Below are 20,623 nucleotides of genomic sequence, written 5' to 3' on the forward strand. Positions count from 1 at the left end.
CTACACCACCATCTGTATAAACATGGAAATATCTATACCGCTATGTGCAGAAACATGGAAATACCTACACCGCCATCTCTATGAACATGCAAATATCTACACCGCCATCTCTGCGAACATGCAAATATCTATACTGCCATCTGTATGAACATGTAAATATCTACACCGCCATCTGTATGAACATGGGAATATCTACACCGCTAACTGTATGAACATGGAAATATCTTCACTGCTATCTGTATGAACATGGAAATATCTACACCGTTATCTGTATGAACATGGAAATATCTACACCGTTATCTGTATGAACATGGAAATATCTACACCGCTATCTGTATGAACATGGAAATATCTACACCGCTATCTGTATGAACATGGAAATATCTACACCGCTATGTGTATGAACATGCAAATATCAACACAGCTATCTGTATATCAATGGAAATATCTACACAGCTCTCTCTATAAACATGGAAATAACTACACTGCTATTTGTATAAACATGGAAATATCTACACCGCCACCTGTATGAACATGGAAATATCTACACTGCCATCCGTACGAACATGGAAATATCTACACCGCCATCTGCAGAACATGTAAATATCTACACCGCCATCTGTATGAACATGGAAATATCTACACCGCTAACTGTATGAACATGGAAATATCTACACCGCTATCGGTATGAACATGGAAATATCTACACCGCTATCTGTATGAACATGGAAATATCTACACCGCTATCTGTATGAACATGGAAATATCTACACCGCTATCTGTATGAACATGGAAATATCTACACCGCTATCTGTATGAACATGGAAATATCTACACCGCCATCTGTATGAACATGTAAATATCTACACCGCCATTTGTATGAACATGGAAATATCTACACCGCCATCTCTATGAACATGGAAATATCTACACCGCCATTTGTATGAACATGGAAATATCTACACCACCATCTGTATGAACATGGAAATATCTTCACCGCCATCTGTATGAACATGGATATATGTACACCGGCATCTGGATGAACATGGAAATATCTACACCGCTATCTGCATGAACATGGAAATATCTACACAGCTATCTCAATATACACGGAAATATCTACACAGATTTCTCTATAAATATGGAAATAACTACAGCGCTATCTCTATAAACTTCGAAATATCTACACCGGCATCTGGATGAACATGGAAATATCTACACCGCCATCTGTACAAACATGGACATATCTACACCACCGTCTGTATTAAGATGGAAATATCTACACCGCTATCTGTATAAACAAGGAAATATCTGCCCAACTATCTGTATAAACATGGAAATATCCGCACCGCAATCTGTATAAACATGGAAATACCTACACTGCTATCTGCATAAACATGGAAATATCCACACCGCTATAAGTGTAAACATGGAAATGTCTACAACGCTATCTGTGTAAACATGGAAATATCTACACCGCCATCTGTGTAAACATGAAAATATCTACTCCGCCATCCCTATAAACATGGAAATATTTACACCGCCATCTGTATGAACATGGAAATATCTACACCGCCATCTCCATAAACATGGAAACATCTACACCACCATCTGTATAAACATGGAAATATCTATACCGCTATCTGCATAAACATGGAAATATCTACACCACCCTCTCTATGAACATGGAAATATCTACAACGCCATTTGTACGAACATGGAAATATCTATACCGCCATCTGTATGAACATGAAAATATCTACACCGCCATCTGTATGAACATGGAAATATCTACACCGCTAACTGTATGAACATGGAAACATCTACACCGCTATCTGTATGAACATGGAAATATCTACACCGTTATCTGTATGAACATGGAAATATCTACAATGCTATCTGTATGAACATGGAAATATCTACACCGCTATCTGTACGAACTTGCAAATATCTACAGCGCTATCTGTATGACCATGCAAATATCTACACAGCTATCTGTATATCAATGGAAATATCTACACTGCTATCTCTATAAACATGGAAATAACTACACTGCTATCTGTATAAATATGGAAATATCTACACCGCCATCTCTATGAACATGGAAATATCTACACCGCCATCTCTATGAACATGGAAATATCTACACCGCTAACTGTATGAACATGGAAATATCTACACCGCTATCTGTATGAACATGGAAATATCTTCGCTATCTGTATGAACATGGAAATATCTACACCGCTAAATACATGAACATGGATTTGTCTACACCGCTATTGGTATGAACATGAAAATATCTACACCGCTATCTGTATGAACATGGAAATATCTACACCGCTATCTGTATGGAGATGGAAATAACTTCACCGCTATCTGTTTGAACATGGAAATAACTACACCGCCATCTGTATGAACATGTAAATATCTACACCGCCATCAGTATGAACATGGAAATAACTAAACCGCTAACTATATGAACATGGAAATATCTACACCGCTATCTGTATGAACATGGAAATATCTACACCGCTATCTGTATGAACATGGAAATATCTACACCGCTATCTGTATGAACATGGAAATATCTACACCGCTATCTGTGTGAACATGGAAATATCTACACTGACATCTCTATGAACACGCAAATATCTACACAGCTATCTGTATATCAATGGAAATATCTACACTACTATCTCTATAAACATGGAAATAACTACACTGCTATCTCTATAAATATGGAAACATCAACACCGCCATCTCTATGAACATGGAAATATCTACACCGCCATTTTTATGAACATGGAAATATCTACACCGCCATCTCTATGAACATGGAAATATCCACACCGCCATTTGTATGAACATGGAAATATCTACACGATCATCTGTATGAACATGGAAATATCTTCACCGCCATCTGTATGAACATGGAAATATCTACACCGCTATCTGTATGAACATGGAAATATCTACACCGTTATCTCTATGAACATGGAAATACCTACAATGCTATCTGTATGAAAATGGAAATATCAACACCGCTATCTGTACGAACATGGAAATATCTACACCGCTATCTGTATGACCATGCAAATATATACACAGCTATGTGTATATCAATGGAAATATCTACACTGCTGTCTCTATAAACATGGAAATAACTACACTGCTATCTGTATAAATATGGAACTATCTACACCGCCATCTGTATGAACATGGAAATATCTACACCGCCATCTGTATGAACATGGAAATATCTACACCGCTAAATACATGAACATGGAAATGTCTACACCGCTATTGGTATGAACATGGAAATATCTACACCACTATCTGTATGAACATGGAAATATCTACACAGCTATCTGTATGAACACGGAAATATCTACAACCCTGTCTCTATAAACTTGGAAATAACTACACCACTATCTCTGTAAACATGGAAATATCTATACCACCATCTCTATAAACATGGAAATATCTACACCACCATCTGTATAAACATGGAAATATCTATACCGCTATGTGCATAAACATGGAAATACCTACACCGCCATCTCTATGAACATGCAAATATCTACACCGCCATCTCTGCGAACATGCAAATATCTATACTGCCATCTGTATGAACATGTAAATATCTTCACCGCCATCTGTATGAACATGGAAATATCTACAACGCTAACTGTATGAACATGGAAATATCTACACTGCTATATGTATGAACATGGAAATATCTACACCGTTATCTGTATGAACATGGAAATATCTACACCGTTATCTGTATGAACATGGAAATATCTACACCGCTATCTGTATGAACATGCAAATATCTACACAGCTATCTGTATATCAATGGAAATATCTACACAGTTCTCTCTATAAACATGGAAATAACTACACTGCTATTTGTATAAACATGGAAATATCTACACCGCCACGTGTATGAACATGGAAATATCTACACCGCAATCTGTATGAACATGGAAATATCTACACCGCTAACTGTATGAACATGGAAACATCTACACCGCTATCGGTATGAACATGGAAATATCTACACCGCCATCTGTATGAACATGTAAATATCTACACCGCCATTTGCATGAACATGGAAATATCTACACCACCATCTCTATGAACATGCAAATATCTACACCGCCATCTCTGCGAACATGCAAATATCTATACTGCCATCTGTATGAACATGTAAATATCTACACCGCCATCTGTATGAACATGGAAATATCTACACCGCTAACTGTATGAACATGGAAATATCTTCACTGCTATCTGTATGAACATGGAAATATCTACACCGTTATCTGTATGAACATGGAAATATCTACACCGCTATCTGTATGAACATGGAAATATCTACACCGCTATCTGTATGAACATGGAAATCTCTACACCGCTATCTGTATGAACATGGAAATATCTACACCGCTATCTGTATGAACATGGAAATCTCTACACCGCTATCTGTATGAACATGCAAATATCTACACAGCTATCTGTATATCAATGGAAATATCTACACAGCTCTCTCTATAAACATGGAAATAACTACACTGCTATTTGTGTAAAGATGGAAATATCTACACCGCCACCTGTATGAACATGGAAATATCTACACTGCCATCCGTACGAACATGGAAATATCTACACCGACATCTGTATGAACATGTAAATATCTACACCGCCATCTGTATGAACATGGAAATATCTACACCGCTAACTGTATGAACATGGAAATATCTACACCGCTATCGGTATGAACATGGAAATATCTACACCGCTATCGGTATGAACATGGAAATATCTACACCGCTATCTGTATGAAAATGGAAATATCTACACCGCTATCTGTACGAACATGGAAATATCTACACCGCTATCTGTATGACCATGCAAATATCTACACAGCTATGTGTATATCAATGGAAATATCTACACTGCTATCTCTATAAACATGGAAATAACTACACTGCTATCTGTATAATTATGGAACTACCTACACCGCCATCTCTATGAACATGGAAATATCTACACCTCCGTCTGTATGAACATGGAAATATCTACACCGCTAAATACATGAACATGGAAATGTCTACACCGCTATTGGTATGAACATGGAAATATCTACACCACTATCTGTATGAACATGGAAATATCTACACAGCTATCTGTATGAACACGGAAATATCTACAACGCTGTCTCTATAAACTTGGAAATAACTACACCACTATCTCTGTAAACATGGAAATATCTAGACCACCATCTCTATAAACATGGAAATATCTACACCACCATCTGTATAAACATGGAAATATCTATACCGCTATGTGCATAAACATGGAAATACCTACACCGCCATCTCTATGAACATGCAAATATCTACACCGCCATCTCTGCGAACATGCAAATATCTATACTGCCATCTGTATGAACATGTAAATATCTACACCGCCATCTGTATGAACATGGGAATATCTACACCGCTAACTGTATGAACATGAAAATATCTTCTCTGCTATCTGTATGAACATGGAAATATCTACACCGTTATCTGTATGAACATGGAAATATCTACACCGCTATCTGTATGAACATGGAAATATCTTCACCGCTATCTGTATGAACATGGAAATATCTACACCGCTATCTGTATGAACATGCAAATATCTACACAGCTATCTGTATATCAATGGAAATATCTACACAGCTCTCTCTATAAACATGGAAATAACTACACTGCTATTTGTAAAAACATGGAAATATCTGCACCGCCACCTGTATGAACATGGGAATATCTACACTGCCATCCGTACGAACATGGAAATATCTACACCGCTATCTGTATGAACATGTAAATATCTACACCGCCATCTGTATGAACATGGAAATATCTACACAACCATCTGTATAAACATGGAAATATCTATACCGCTAACTGCATAAACATGGAAATATCTACACCGCCATCTCTATGAACATGGAAATATCTACACCGCCATCTGTACGAACATGGAAACATCTATACCGCCATCTGTATGAACATGTAAATATCTACACCGCCATCTGTATGAACATGTAAATATCTACACCGCTAACTGTATGAACATGGAAATATCTACACCGCTATCTGTATGAACACGGAAATATCTACACCGTTATCTGTATGAACATGGAAATATCTACACCGCTATCTGTATCAACATGGAAATATCTACACAGCTATCTGTACGAACATGGAAATATCTACACCGCTATCTGTATGACCATGCAAATATCTACACAGCTATCAGTATATCAATGGAAATATCTACACTGCTATCTCTATAAACATGGAAATAACTACACTGCTATCTGTATAAACATGGAAATATCTACACCGACATCTGTACGAACATGGAAATATCTACACCGCTATGTGTATAAACATGGAAATATCTACACCGCTATGTGTATGAACATGCAAATATCTACACAGCTATCTGTATATCAATGGAAATATCTGCACTGCTATCTCTATAAACATGGAAATATCTACACTGCTATCTGCATAAACATGGAAATGTCCACACCGCTATCTGTGTAAACATGGAAATGTCTACACGGCTATCTGTGTAAACATGGAAATATCTATACCGCCGTCTGTGTAAACATGAAAATATCTACACCGCCATCCCTATAAACATGGAAATATTTACACCGCCATCTGTATGAACATGGAAATATTTACACTGACATCTCTATAAACATGGAAATACCTACACCACCATCTGTATAAACATGGAAATATCTATACCGCTATCTGCATAAACATGGAAATATCTACACCACCATCTCTATGAACATGGAAATATCTACAACGCCATCTGTACGAACATGGAAATATCTATACCGCCACCTGTATGAACATGAAAATATCCACACCGCCATCTGTACGAACATGGAAATATCTACACCGCTAACTGTTTGAACATGGAAATATCTACACCGCTATCTGTATGACCATGCAAATATCTACACAGCTATGTGTATATCAATGGAAATATCTACACTGCTATCTCTATAAACATGGAAATAACTACACTGCTATCTGTATAAATATGGAACTATCTACACCGCCATCTCTATGAACATGGAAATATCTACACCGCCATCTGTATGAACATGGAAATATCTACACCGCTAAATACATGAACATGGAAATGTCTACAACGCTATTGGTATGAACATGGAAATATCTACACCACTATCTGTATGAACATGGAAATATCTACACAGCTATCTGTATGAACACGGAAATATCTACAACGCTGTCTCTATAAACTTGGAAATAACTACACAACTATCTCTGTAAACATGGAAATATCTAGACCACCATCTCTATAAACATGGAAATATCTACACCACCATCTGTATAAACATGGAAATATCTATACCGCTATGTGCATAAACATGGAAATACCTACACCGCCATCTCTATGAACATGCAAATATCTACACCGCCATCTCTGCGAACATGCAAATATCTATACTGCCATCTGTATGAACATGTAAATATCTACACCGCCATCTGTATGAACATGGGAATATCTACACCGCTAACTGTATGAACATGGAAATATCTTCTCTGCTATCTGTATGAACATGGAAATATCTACACCGTTATCTGTATGAACATGGATATATCTACACCGCTATCTGTATGAACATGGAAATATCTACACCGCTATCTGTAAGAACATGGAAATATCTACACCGCTATCTGTATGAACATGCAAATATCTACACAGCTATCTGTATATCAATGGAAATATCTACACAGCTCTCTCTATAAACATGGAAATAACTACACTGCTATTTGTAAAAACATGGAAATATCTACACCGCCACCTGTATGAACATGGGAATATCTACACTGCCATCCGTACGAACATGTAAATATCTACACCGCTATCTGTATGAACATGTAAATATCTACACCGCCATCTGTATGAACATGGAAATATCTACACAACCATCTGTATAAACATGGAAATATCTATACCGCTAACTGCATAAACATGGAAATATCTACACCGCCATCTCTATGAACATGGAAATATCTACACCGCCATCTGTACGAACATGGAAACATCTATACCGCCATCTGTATGAACATGTAAATATCTACACCGCCATCTGTATGAACATGTAAATATCTACACCGCTAACTGTATGAACATGGAAATATCTACACCGCTATCTGTATGAACACGGAAATATCTACACCGTTATCTGTATGAACATGGAAATATCTACACCGCTATCTGTATCAACATGGAAATATCTACACAGCTATCTGTACGAACATGGAAATATCTACACCGCTATCTGTATGACCATGCAAATATCTACACAGCTATCTGTATATCAATGGAAATACCTACACTGCTATCTCTATAAACATGGAAATAACTACACTGCTATCTGTATAAACATGGAAATATCTACACCGACATCTGTACGAACATGGAAATATCTACACCGCTATGTGTATAAACATGGAAATATCTACACCGCTATGTGTATGAACATGCAAATATCTACACAGCTATCTGTATACCAATGGAAATATCTGCACTGCTATCTCTATAAACATGGAAATATCTACACTGCTATCTGCATAAACATGGAAATGTCCACACCGCTATCTGTGTAAACATGGAAATGTCTACACTGCTATCTGTGTAAACATGGAAATATCTATACCGCCGTCTGTGTAAACATGAAAATATCTACACCGCCATCCTTATAAACATGGAAATATTTACACCGCCATCTGTATGAACATGGAAATATTTACACTGACATCTCTATAAACATGGAAATACCTACACCACCATCTGTATAAACATGGAAATATCTATACCGCTATCTGCATAAACATGGAAATATCTACACCACCATCTCTATGAACATGGAAATATCTACAACGCCATCTGTACGAACATGGAAATATCTATACCGCCACCTGTATGAACATGAAAATATCCACACCGCCATCTGTATGAACATGGAAATATCTACACTGCTAACTGTATGAACATGGAAATATCTACACCGCTATCTGTATGACCATGCAAATATCTACACAGCTATGTGTATATCAATGGAAATATCTACACTGCTATCTCTATAAACATGGAAATAACTACACTGCTGTCTGTATAAATATGGAAATATCTACACCGCCATCTCTATGAACATGGAAATATCTACACCGCTAACTGTATGAACATGGAAATATCTACACCGCTATGTGTATGAACAAGGAAATATCTTCGCCATCTGTATGAACATGGAAATATCTACACCGCTAAATACATGAACATGGAAATGTCTACAACGCTATTGGTATGTACATGGAAATATCTACACCGCTATCTGTATGAACATGGAAATATCTACACCGCTATCTGTATGAACATGGAAATATCTACAACGCTGTCTCTATAAACTTGGAAATAACTACACCACTATCTCTGTAAACATGGAAATATCAAGACCACCATCTCTATAAACATGGAAATATCTACACCACCATCTGTATAAACATGGAAATATCTATACCGCTATGTGCATAAACATGGAAATACCTACACCGCCATCTCTATGAACATGCAAATATCTACACCGCCATCTCTGCGAACATGCAAATATCTATACTGCCATCTGTATGAACATGTAAATATCTACACCGCCATCTGTATGAACATGGGAATATCTACACCGCTAACTGTATGAACATGGAAATATCTTCTCTGCTATCTGTATGAACATGGAAATATCTACACCGTTATCTGAATGAACATGGAAATATCTACACCGCTATCTGTATGAACATGGAAATATCTACACCGCTATCTGTATGAACATGGAAATATCTACACCGCTATCTGTATGAACATGCAAATATCTACACAGCTATCTGTATATCAATGGAAATATCTACACAGCTCTCTCTATAAACATGGAAATAACTACACTGCTATTTGTATAAACATGGAAATATCTACACCGCCACCTGTATGAACATGGGAATATCTACACTGCCATCCGTACGAACATGGAAATATCTACACCGCTATCTGTATGAACATGTAAATATCTACACCGCCATCTGTATGAACATGGAAATATCTACACCGCTAACTGTATGAACATGGAAATATCTACACCGCTATCGGTATGAACATGGAAATATCTACACCGCTATCTGTATGAACATGGAAATATCTACACCGCTATCTGTAAGAACATGGAAATATCTACACTGCTATCTGTATGAACATGGAAATATCTACACTGCCATCTGTATGAACATGTAAATATCTACACCGCCATTTGTATGAACATGGAAATATCTACACCGCCATCTCTATGAACACGCAAATATCTACACCGCCATCTCTGCGAACATGCAAATATCTATACTGCCATCTGTATGAACATGTAAATATCTACACCGCCATCTGTATGAACATGGAAACATCTACACCGCTAACTGTATGAACATGGAAATATCTACACTGCTATCTGTATGAACATGGAAATATCTACACCTTTATCTGTATGAACATGGAAATATCTACACAGCTATCTGTATGAACATGAAAATATCTACACCGCTATCTGTATGAACATGAAAATATCTACACCGCTATCTGTATGAACATGCAAATATCTACACAGCTATCTGTATATCAATGGAAATATCTACACAGCTCTCTCTATAAACATGGAAATAACTACACTGCTATTTGTATAAACATGGAAATATCTACACCGCCACCTGTATGAACATGGAAATATCTACACTGCCATCCGTACGAACATGGAAATATCTACACCGCCATCTGTATGAACATGTAAATATCAACACCGCCATCTGTATGAACATGGAAATATCTACACCGCTAACTGTATGAACATGGAAATATCTACACCGCTATCTGTATGAACATGGAAATATCTACACCGCTATCTGTATGAACATGGAAATATCTACACTGCCATCTGTATGAACATGGAAATATCTACACCGCCATCTGTATGAACATGTAAATATCTACACCGCCATTTGTATGAACATGTAAATATCTACACCGCCATTTGTATGAACATGGAAATATCTACACCGCCATCTCTATGAACATGGAAATATGTACACCGCCATTTGTATGAACATGGAAATATCTACACCACCATCTGTATGAACATGGAAATATCTTCACCGCCATCTGTATGAACATGGATATATGTACACCGGCATCTGGATGAACATGGAAATATCTACACCGCTATCTGCATGAACATGGAAATATCTACACAGCTATCTGAATATACACGGAAATATCTACACAGATTTCTCTATAAATATGGAAATAACTACAGCGCTATCTCTATAAACTTCGAAATATCTACACCGCCATCTGTATGAACATGGAAATATCTACACCGCCATCTGTACAAACATGGACATATCTACACCGCCATCTGTATTAAGATGGAAATATCTACACCGCTATCTGTATAAACATGGAAATATCTGCCCAACTATCTGTATAAACATGGAAATATCCGCACCGCTATCTGAATAAACATGGAAATATCCGCACCGCTATCTGTATAAACATGGAAATAACTACACTGCTATCTGCATAAACATGGAAATATCCACACCGCTATCTGTGTAAACATGGAAATGTCTACACCGCCATCTGTGTAAACATGGAAATATCTACACCGCCATCTCTGTAAACATGAAAACATCTACACCGCCATCCCAATAAACATGGAAATATCTACACCGTCCTCTGTATGAACATGGAAATATCTGCACCGCCATCTCTATAAACGTGGAAATATCTACACCGCTATCCGTATGAACGTGGAAATATCTACACTGCTCTCTGTATAAAATTGAAATTATCTACACCACTATCTCTATAAACATGGAAATATCTACACTGCTATCTGTATAAGCATGGAAATATCTACACCGCTATCTGTATAAACATGGAAATATCTTCATCGCTATCTGTATAAACATGGAAATATCTACAATGCTGTCTCTATAAACTTGGAAATAACTACGCCACTCTGTCTATAAACATGGAAATATCTAGACCGTCATCTCTATAAACATGGAAATATCTACACCACCATCTGTATGAACATGTAAATATCTACACCGCCATCTGTATGAACATGGAAATACCTACACCGCCAACTGTATGAACATGGAAATATCTACACCGCTATCTGTATGAACATGGAAATATCTACACCGTTATCTGTATGAACATGGAAATATCTACACCGCTATCTGTATCAACATGGAAATATCTACACAGCTATCTGTACGAACATGGAAATACCTACACCGCTATGTGTATGACCACGCAAATATCTACACAGCTATCTGTATATCAATGGAAATATCTACACTGCTATCTCTATAAACATGGAAATAACTACACGGCTATCTGTATAAACATGGAAATATCTACACCGCCATCTGTACGAACATGGAAATATCTACACCGCTATGTGTATAAACATGGAAATATCTACACCGCTATGTGTATGAACATGCAAATATCTACACAGCTATCTGTATATCAATGGAAATATCTGCACTGCTATCTCTATAAACATGGAAATATCTACACTGCTATCTGCATAAACATGGAAATGTCCACACCGCTATCTGTGTAAACATGGAAATGTCTACACTGCTATCTGTGTAAACATGGAAATATCTACACCGCCGTCTGTGTAAACATGAAAATATCTACACCGCCATCCCTATAAACATGGAAATATTTACACCGCCATCTGTATGAACATGGAAATATTTACACTGACATCTCTATAAACATGGAAATATCTACACCACCATCTGTATAAACATGGAAATATCTATACCGCAATCTGCATAAACATGGAAATATCTACACCACCATCTCTATGAACATGGAAATATCTACAACGCCATCTGTACGAACATGGAAATATCTATACCGCCACCTGTATGAACATGAAAATATCCACACCGCCATCTGTATGAACATGGAAATATCTACACCGCTAACTGTATGAACATGGAAATATCTACACCGCTAACTGTATGACCATGCAAATACCTACACAGCTATGTGTATATCAATGGAAATATCTACACTGCTATCTCTATAAACATGGAAATAACTACACTGCTATCTGTATAAATATGGAAATATCTACACCGCCATCTCTATGAACATGGAAATATCTACACCGCTAACTGTATGAACATGGAAATATCTACACCGCTATGTGTATGAACAAGGAAATATCTTCGCCAACTGTATGAACATGGAAATATCTACACCGCTAAATACAAGAACATGGAAATGTCTACAACGCTATTGGTATGTACATGGAAATATCTTCACCGCTATCTGTATGAACATGGAAATATCTACAACGCTGTCTCTATAAACTTGGAAATAACTACACCACTATCTCTGTAAACATGGAAATATCTAGACCACCATCTCTATAAACATGGAAATATCTACACCACCATCTGTATAAACATGGAAATATCTATACCGCTATGTGCATAAACATGGAAATACCTACACCGCCATCTCTATGAACATGCAAATATCTACACCGCCATCTCTGCGAACATGCAAATATCTATACTGCCATCTGTATGAACATGTAAATATCTACACCGCCAACTATATGAACATGGGAATATCTACACCGCTAACTGTATGAACATAAAAATATCTTCTCTGCTATCTGTATGAACATGGAAATATCTACACCGTTATCTGTATGAACATGGAAATATCTACACCGCTATCTGTATGAACATGGAAATATCTACACCGCTATCTGTATGAACATGGAAATATCTACACCGCTATCTGTATGAACATGCAAATATCTACACAGCTATCTGTATATCAATGGAAATATCTACACAGCTCTCTCTATAAACATGGAAATAACTACACTGCTATTTGTATAAACATGGAAATATCTACACCGCCACCTGTATGAACATGGGAATATCTACACTGCCATCCGTACGAACATGGAAATATCTACACCGCTATCTGTATGAACATGTAAATATCTACACCGCCATCTGTATGAACATGGAAATATCTACACCGCTAACTGTATGAACATGGAAATATCTACACCGCTATCGGTATGAACATGGAAATATCTACACCGCTATCTGTATGAACATGGAAATATCTACACCGCTATCTGTAAGAACATGGAAATATCTACACTGCTATCTGTATGAACATGGAAATATCTACACTGCCATCTGTATGAACATGTAAATATCTACACCGCCATTTGTATGAACATGGAAATATCTACACCGCCATCTCTATGAACACTCAAATATCTACACCGCCATCTCTGCGAACATGCAAATATCTATACTGCCATCTGTATGAACATGTAAATATCTACACCGCCATCTGTATGAACATGGAAACATCTACACCGCTAACTGTATGAACATGGAAATATCTACACTGCTATCTGTATGAACATGGAAATATCTACACCGTTATCTGTATGAACATGGAAATATCTACACAGCTATCTGTATGAACATGAAAATATCTACACCGCTATCTGTATGAACATGAAAATATCTACACCGCTATCTGTATGAACATGCAAATATCTACACAGCTATCTGTATATCAATGGAAATATCTACACAGCTCTCTCTATAAACATGGAAATAACTACACTGCTATTTGTATAAACATGGAAATATCTACACCGCCACCTGTATGAACATGGAAATATCTACACTGCCATCCGTACGAACATGGAAATATCTACACCGCCATCTGTATGAACATGTAAATATCTACACCGCCATCTGTATGAACATGGAAATATCTACACCGCTAACTGTATGAACATGGAAATATCTACACCGCTATCTGTATGAACATGGAAATATCTACACCGCTATCTGTATGAACATGGAAATATCTACACTGCCATCTGTATGAACATGGAAATATCTACACCGCCATCTGTATGAACATGGAAATATCTACACCGCCATTTGTATGAACATGGAAATATCTACACCACCATCTGTATGAACATGGAAATATCTTCACCGCCATCTGTATGAACATGGATATATGTACACCGGCATCTGGATGAACATGGAAATATCTACACCGCTATCTACATGAACATGGAAATATCTACACATCTATCTGAATATACACGGAAATATCTACACAGATTTCTCTATAAATATGGAAATAACTACAGCGCTATCTCTCTAAACTTCGAAATATCTACACCGCCATCTGTATGTACATGGAAATATCTACACCGCCATCTGTACAAACATGGACATATCTACACCGCCATCTGTATTAAGATGGAAATATCTACACCGCTATCTGTATAAACATGGAAATATCTGCCCAACTATCTGTATAAACATGGAAATATACGCACCGCTATCTGAATAAACATGGAAATATCCGCACCGCTATCTGTATAAACATGGAAATAACTACACTGCTATCTGCATAAACATGGAAATATCCACACCGCTATCTGTGTAAACATGGAAATGTCTACACCGCCATCTGTGTAAACATGGAAATATCTACACCGCCATCTGTGTAAACATGAAAACATCTACACCGCCATCCCAATAAACATGGAAATATCTACACCGTCCTCTGAATGAACATGGAAATATCTGCACCGCCATCTCTATAAACGTGGAAATATCTACACCGCTATCCGTATGAACGTGGAAATATCTACACTGCTCTCTGTATAAAATTGAAATTATCTACACCACTATCTCTAAAACATGGAAATATCTACACTGCTATCTGTATAAGCATGGAAATATCTACACCGCTATCTGTATAAACATGGAAATATCTTCATCGCTATCTGTATTAACATGGAAATATCTACAACGCTGTCTCTATAAACTTGGAAATAACTACGCCACTATCTCTATAAACATGGAAATATCTAGACCGTCATCTCTATAAACATGGAAATATCTACACCACCATCTGTATGAACATGTAAATACCTACACCGCCATCTGTATGAACATGGAAATATCTACACCGCCAACTGTATGAACATGGAAATATCTACACCGCTATCTGTATAAACATGGAAATATCTGCCCAACTATATGTATAAACATGGAAATATCCGCACCGCTATCTGAATAAACATGGAAATATCCGCACCGATATCTGTATAAACATGGAAATAACTACACTGCTATCTGCATAAACATGGAAATATCCACACCGCTATCTGTGTAAACATGGAAATGTCTACACCGCCATCTGTGTAAACATGGAAATATCTACACCGCCATCTCTGTAAACATGAAAACATCTACACCACCATCCCAATAAACATGGAAATATCTACACCGTCCTCTGTATGAACATGGAAATATCTGCACCGCCATCTCTATAAACGTGGAAATATCTACACCGCTATCCGTATGAACGTGGAAATATCTACACTGCTCTCTGTATAAAATTGAAATTATCTACACCACTATCTCTATAAACATGGAAATATCTACACTGCTATCTGTATAAGCATGGAAATATCTACACCGCTATCTGTATAAACATGGAAATATCTTCATCGCTATCTGTATAAACATGGAAATATCTACAATGCTGTCTCTATAAACTTGGAAATAACTACGCCACTATCTCTATAAACATGGAAATATCTACACCGTCATGTCTATAAACATGGAAATATCTACACCACCATCTGTATGAACATGTAAATATCTACACCGCCATCTGTATGAACATGGAAATACCTACACCGCCAACTGTATGAACATGGAAATATCTACACCGCTATCTGTATGAACATGGAAATATCTACACCATTATCTGTATGAACATGGAAATATCTACACCGCTATCTGTATCAACATGGAAATATCTACACCGCTATCAGTACGAACATGGAAATATCTACACCGCAATCTGTATGACCATGCAAATATCTACAGAGCTATCTGTATATCAATGGAAATATCTACACTGCTATCTCTATAAACAAGGAAATAACTACACTGCAATCTGTATAAACATGGAAATATCTAAACCGCCATCTGTACGAACATGGAAATATCCATACCGCCATCTGTATGAACATGTAAATATCTACACCGCCATCTGTATGAACATGGAAATATCTACACCGCCATCTGTATGAACATGGAAATATCAACGCCGCTAACTGTATGAACATGGAAATCTCTACACCGCTATTGGAATGAACCTGGAAATATCTAGACCGCTATCTGTATGAACATGGAAATATCTACTCCGCTATCTGTATGAACATGGAAATCTCTACACCGCTATCTGTATGAACATGGAAATATCTACACCGCCATCTGTATGAACATGTAAATATCTACACCGCCCTCTGTATGAACATGGAAATATCTACACCGCTAACTGTACGAACATGGAAATATCTACACCGCTATCTGTATGAACATGGAAATACCTACACCGCTATCTGTATGAACATGGAAATATCTACACCGCTTTCTGTATGAACATGGAAATATCAACACCGCTATCTGTATGAACATGGAAATATCTACAACGCCATCTGTACGAATATGGAAATATCTACACCGACATCAGAATGAACATTTAAATATCAACACTGCCATCTGTTAGAACATGGAAATATCTACACCGCTTACTGTATGAACATGGAAGTATCTGTACCGCTCTCTGTACGAACATGGAAATATCTACACCGCTATCTGTATGAACATTGAAATATCTACACCGCTATGTGTAGGAACATGCAAATATCTACACAGCTATCTGTATATCAATGGAAATATCTACACTGCTATTTCTATAAACATGGAAATATGAACACTGCTATCTGTATAAACATGGAAATATCTACACCGCCATTTGTATGAACATGGAAATATCTACACCCCTAACTGTATGAACATGGAAATATCTACACCGCTATCTGTATGAACATGGAAATATCTACACCGTTATCTGTATGAAAATGGAAATATCTACACCGCTATCTGTATGAACATGGAAATATCTACACAGCTATCTGTATAAACATGGAAATATATACACCGCCACCTGTATGAACATGGAAATATCTACACTGCCATCCGTACGAACATGGAAATATTTACACCGCCATCTTTATGAACACGGAAATATCTACGCCGCCATCTCTATAAACATGGAAATATCTACACCACCGTCTGTATAAACATGGAAATATCTATACCGCTATCTGCATAAACATGGAAATATCTACACCGCCATCTCTATGAACATGGAAATATCTACACCGCTAACTGTATGAACATGGAAATATCTACACCGCTATCTGTATGAACATGGAAATATCTACACCGTTATCTGTATGAACATGGAAATATCTACACCGCTATCTGTATGAACATGGAAATATCTACACCGCTATCTGTACGAACATGGAAATATCTACACCGCTATCTGTATGACCATGCAAATATCTACACAGCTATCTGTACATCAATGGCAATATCTACACTGCTATCTCTATTAACATGGAAATAACTACACTGCTATCTGTATAAATATGGAAATATCTACACCGCCATCTCTATGAACATGGAAATATCTACACCGCCATCTGTATGAACATGGAAATATCTACACCGCTAAATATATGAACATGGAAATGTCTACACCGCTATTGGTATGAACATGGAAATATCTACACCGATATCTGTATGAACATGGAAATATCTACACCGCTATCTGTATGAACATGGAAATATCTACACCGCTATCTGTATGAACATGGAAATACCTACACCGCCATCTGTATGAACATGTAAATATCTACACCGCCATCTGTATGAACATGGAAATATGTACACCGCTAACTGTATGAACATGGAAATATCTACACCGCTATCTGTATGAACATGGAAATATCTACACCGCTATCTGTATGAACATGGAAATATCTACACCGCTATCTGTATGAACATGGAAATATCTACACCGCTATCTGTATGAACATGGAAATATCTACACCGCTATCTCTATGAACATGCAAATATCTACACAGCTATCTGTAAATAAATGGAAATATCTACACTACTATCTCTATAAACATGGAAATAACTACACTGCTATCTCTATAAATATGGAAATATCAACACCGCCATCTCTATGAACTTGGAAATATCTACACCGCCATTTGTATGAACATTTTAATATCTACAGCGCCATCTCTATGAACATGGAAATATCTACACCGCCATTAGTATGAACATGGAAATATCTACACCACCATTTGTATGAACATGGAAATATCTTCACCGCCATCTATATGAACATCGATATATGTACACCGGCATCTGGATGAACATGGAAATATCTACACCGCTATCTGCATGAACATGGATCTATCTACACAGCTATCTGAATATACATGGAAATATCTACACAGATTTCTCTATAAATATGGAAATAACTACAGCGCTATCTCTATAAACTTCGAAATATCTACACCGCCATCTGTATGAACATGGAAATATCTACACCGCCATCTGTACAAACATGGAGGTATCTTCACCGCCATCTGTATTAACATGGAAATATCTACACCGCTATCTGTATAAACATGGAAATATCTGCCCAACTATCTATATAAACATGGAAATATCCGCACCGCTATCTGAATAAACATGGAAATATTCGCACCGCTATCTGTATAAACATGGAAATATCTACACTGATATCTGCATAAACATGGAAATATCCACACCGCTATCTGTGTAAACATGGAAATGTCTACACCGCTATCTGTGTAAACATGGAAATATCTACACCGCCAAGTGTGTAAACATGAAAATATCTACACCGCCATCCCTATAAACATGGAAATATCTACACCGTCCTCTGTATGAACATTTAAATATCTGCACCGCCATCTCTATAAACGTGGAAATATCTACACCGCTATCTGTATGAACTTGGAAATACCTACACTGCTCTCTGTATTAAATTGAAATTATCTACACCACTATCTCTATAAACATGGAAATATCTACACTGCTATCTGTATAAACATGGAAATATCTACACCGCAATCTGTAGAAACATGGAAATATATTCACCGCTATCTGTATAAACATGGAAATATCTACAACGCTGTCTCTATAAACCTGGAAATAACTACGCCACTATCTCTGTAAACATGGAAATATCTAGACCGTCATCTCTATAAACATGGAAATATCTACACCACCATCTGTATAAACATGGAAATATCTATACCGCTAACTGCATATACATGGAAATATCTACACCGCCATCTCTATGAACATGGAAATATCTACACCGCCATCTGTACGAACATGGAAATATCTATACCGCCATCTGTATGAACATGTAAATATCTACACCGCCATCTGTATGAACATGT

This window comes from Gorilla gorilla, chromosome 3 (assembly GCF_029281585.2).
Source record: "Gorilla gorilla gorilla isolate KB3781 chromosome 3, NHGRI_mGorGor1-v2.1_pri, whole genome shotgun sequence".
Classification (NCBI taxonomy): Eukaryota; Metazoa; Chordata; class Mammalia; order Primates; family Hominidae; genus Gorilla; species Gorilla gorilla.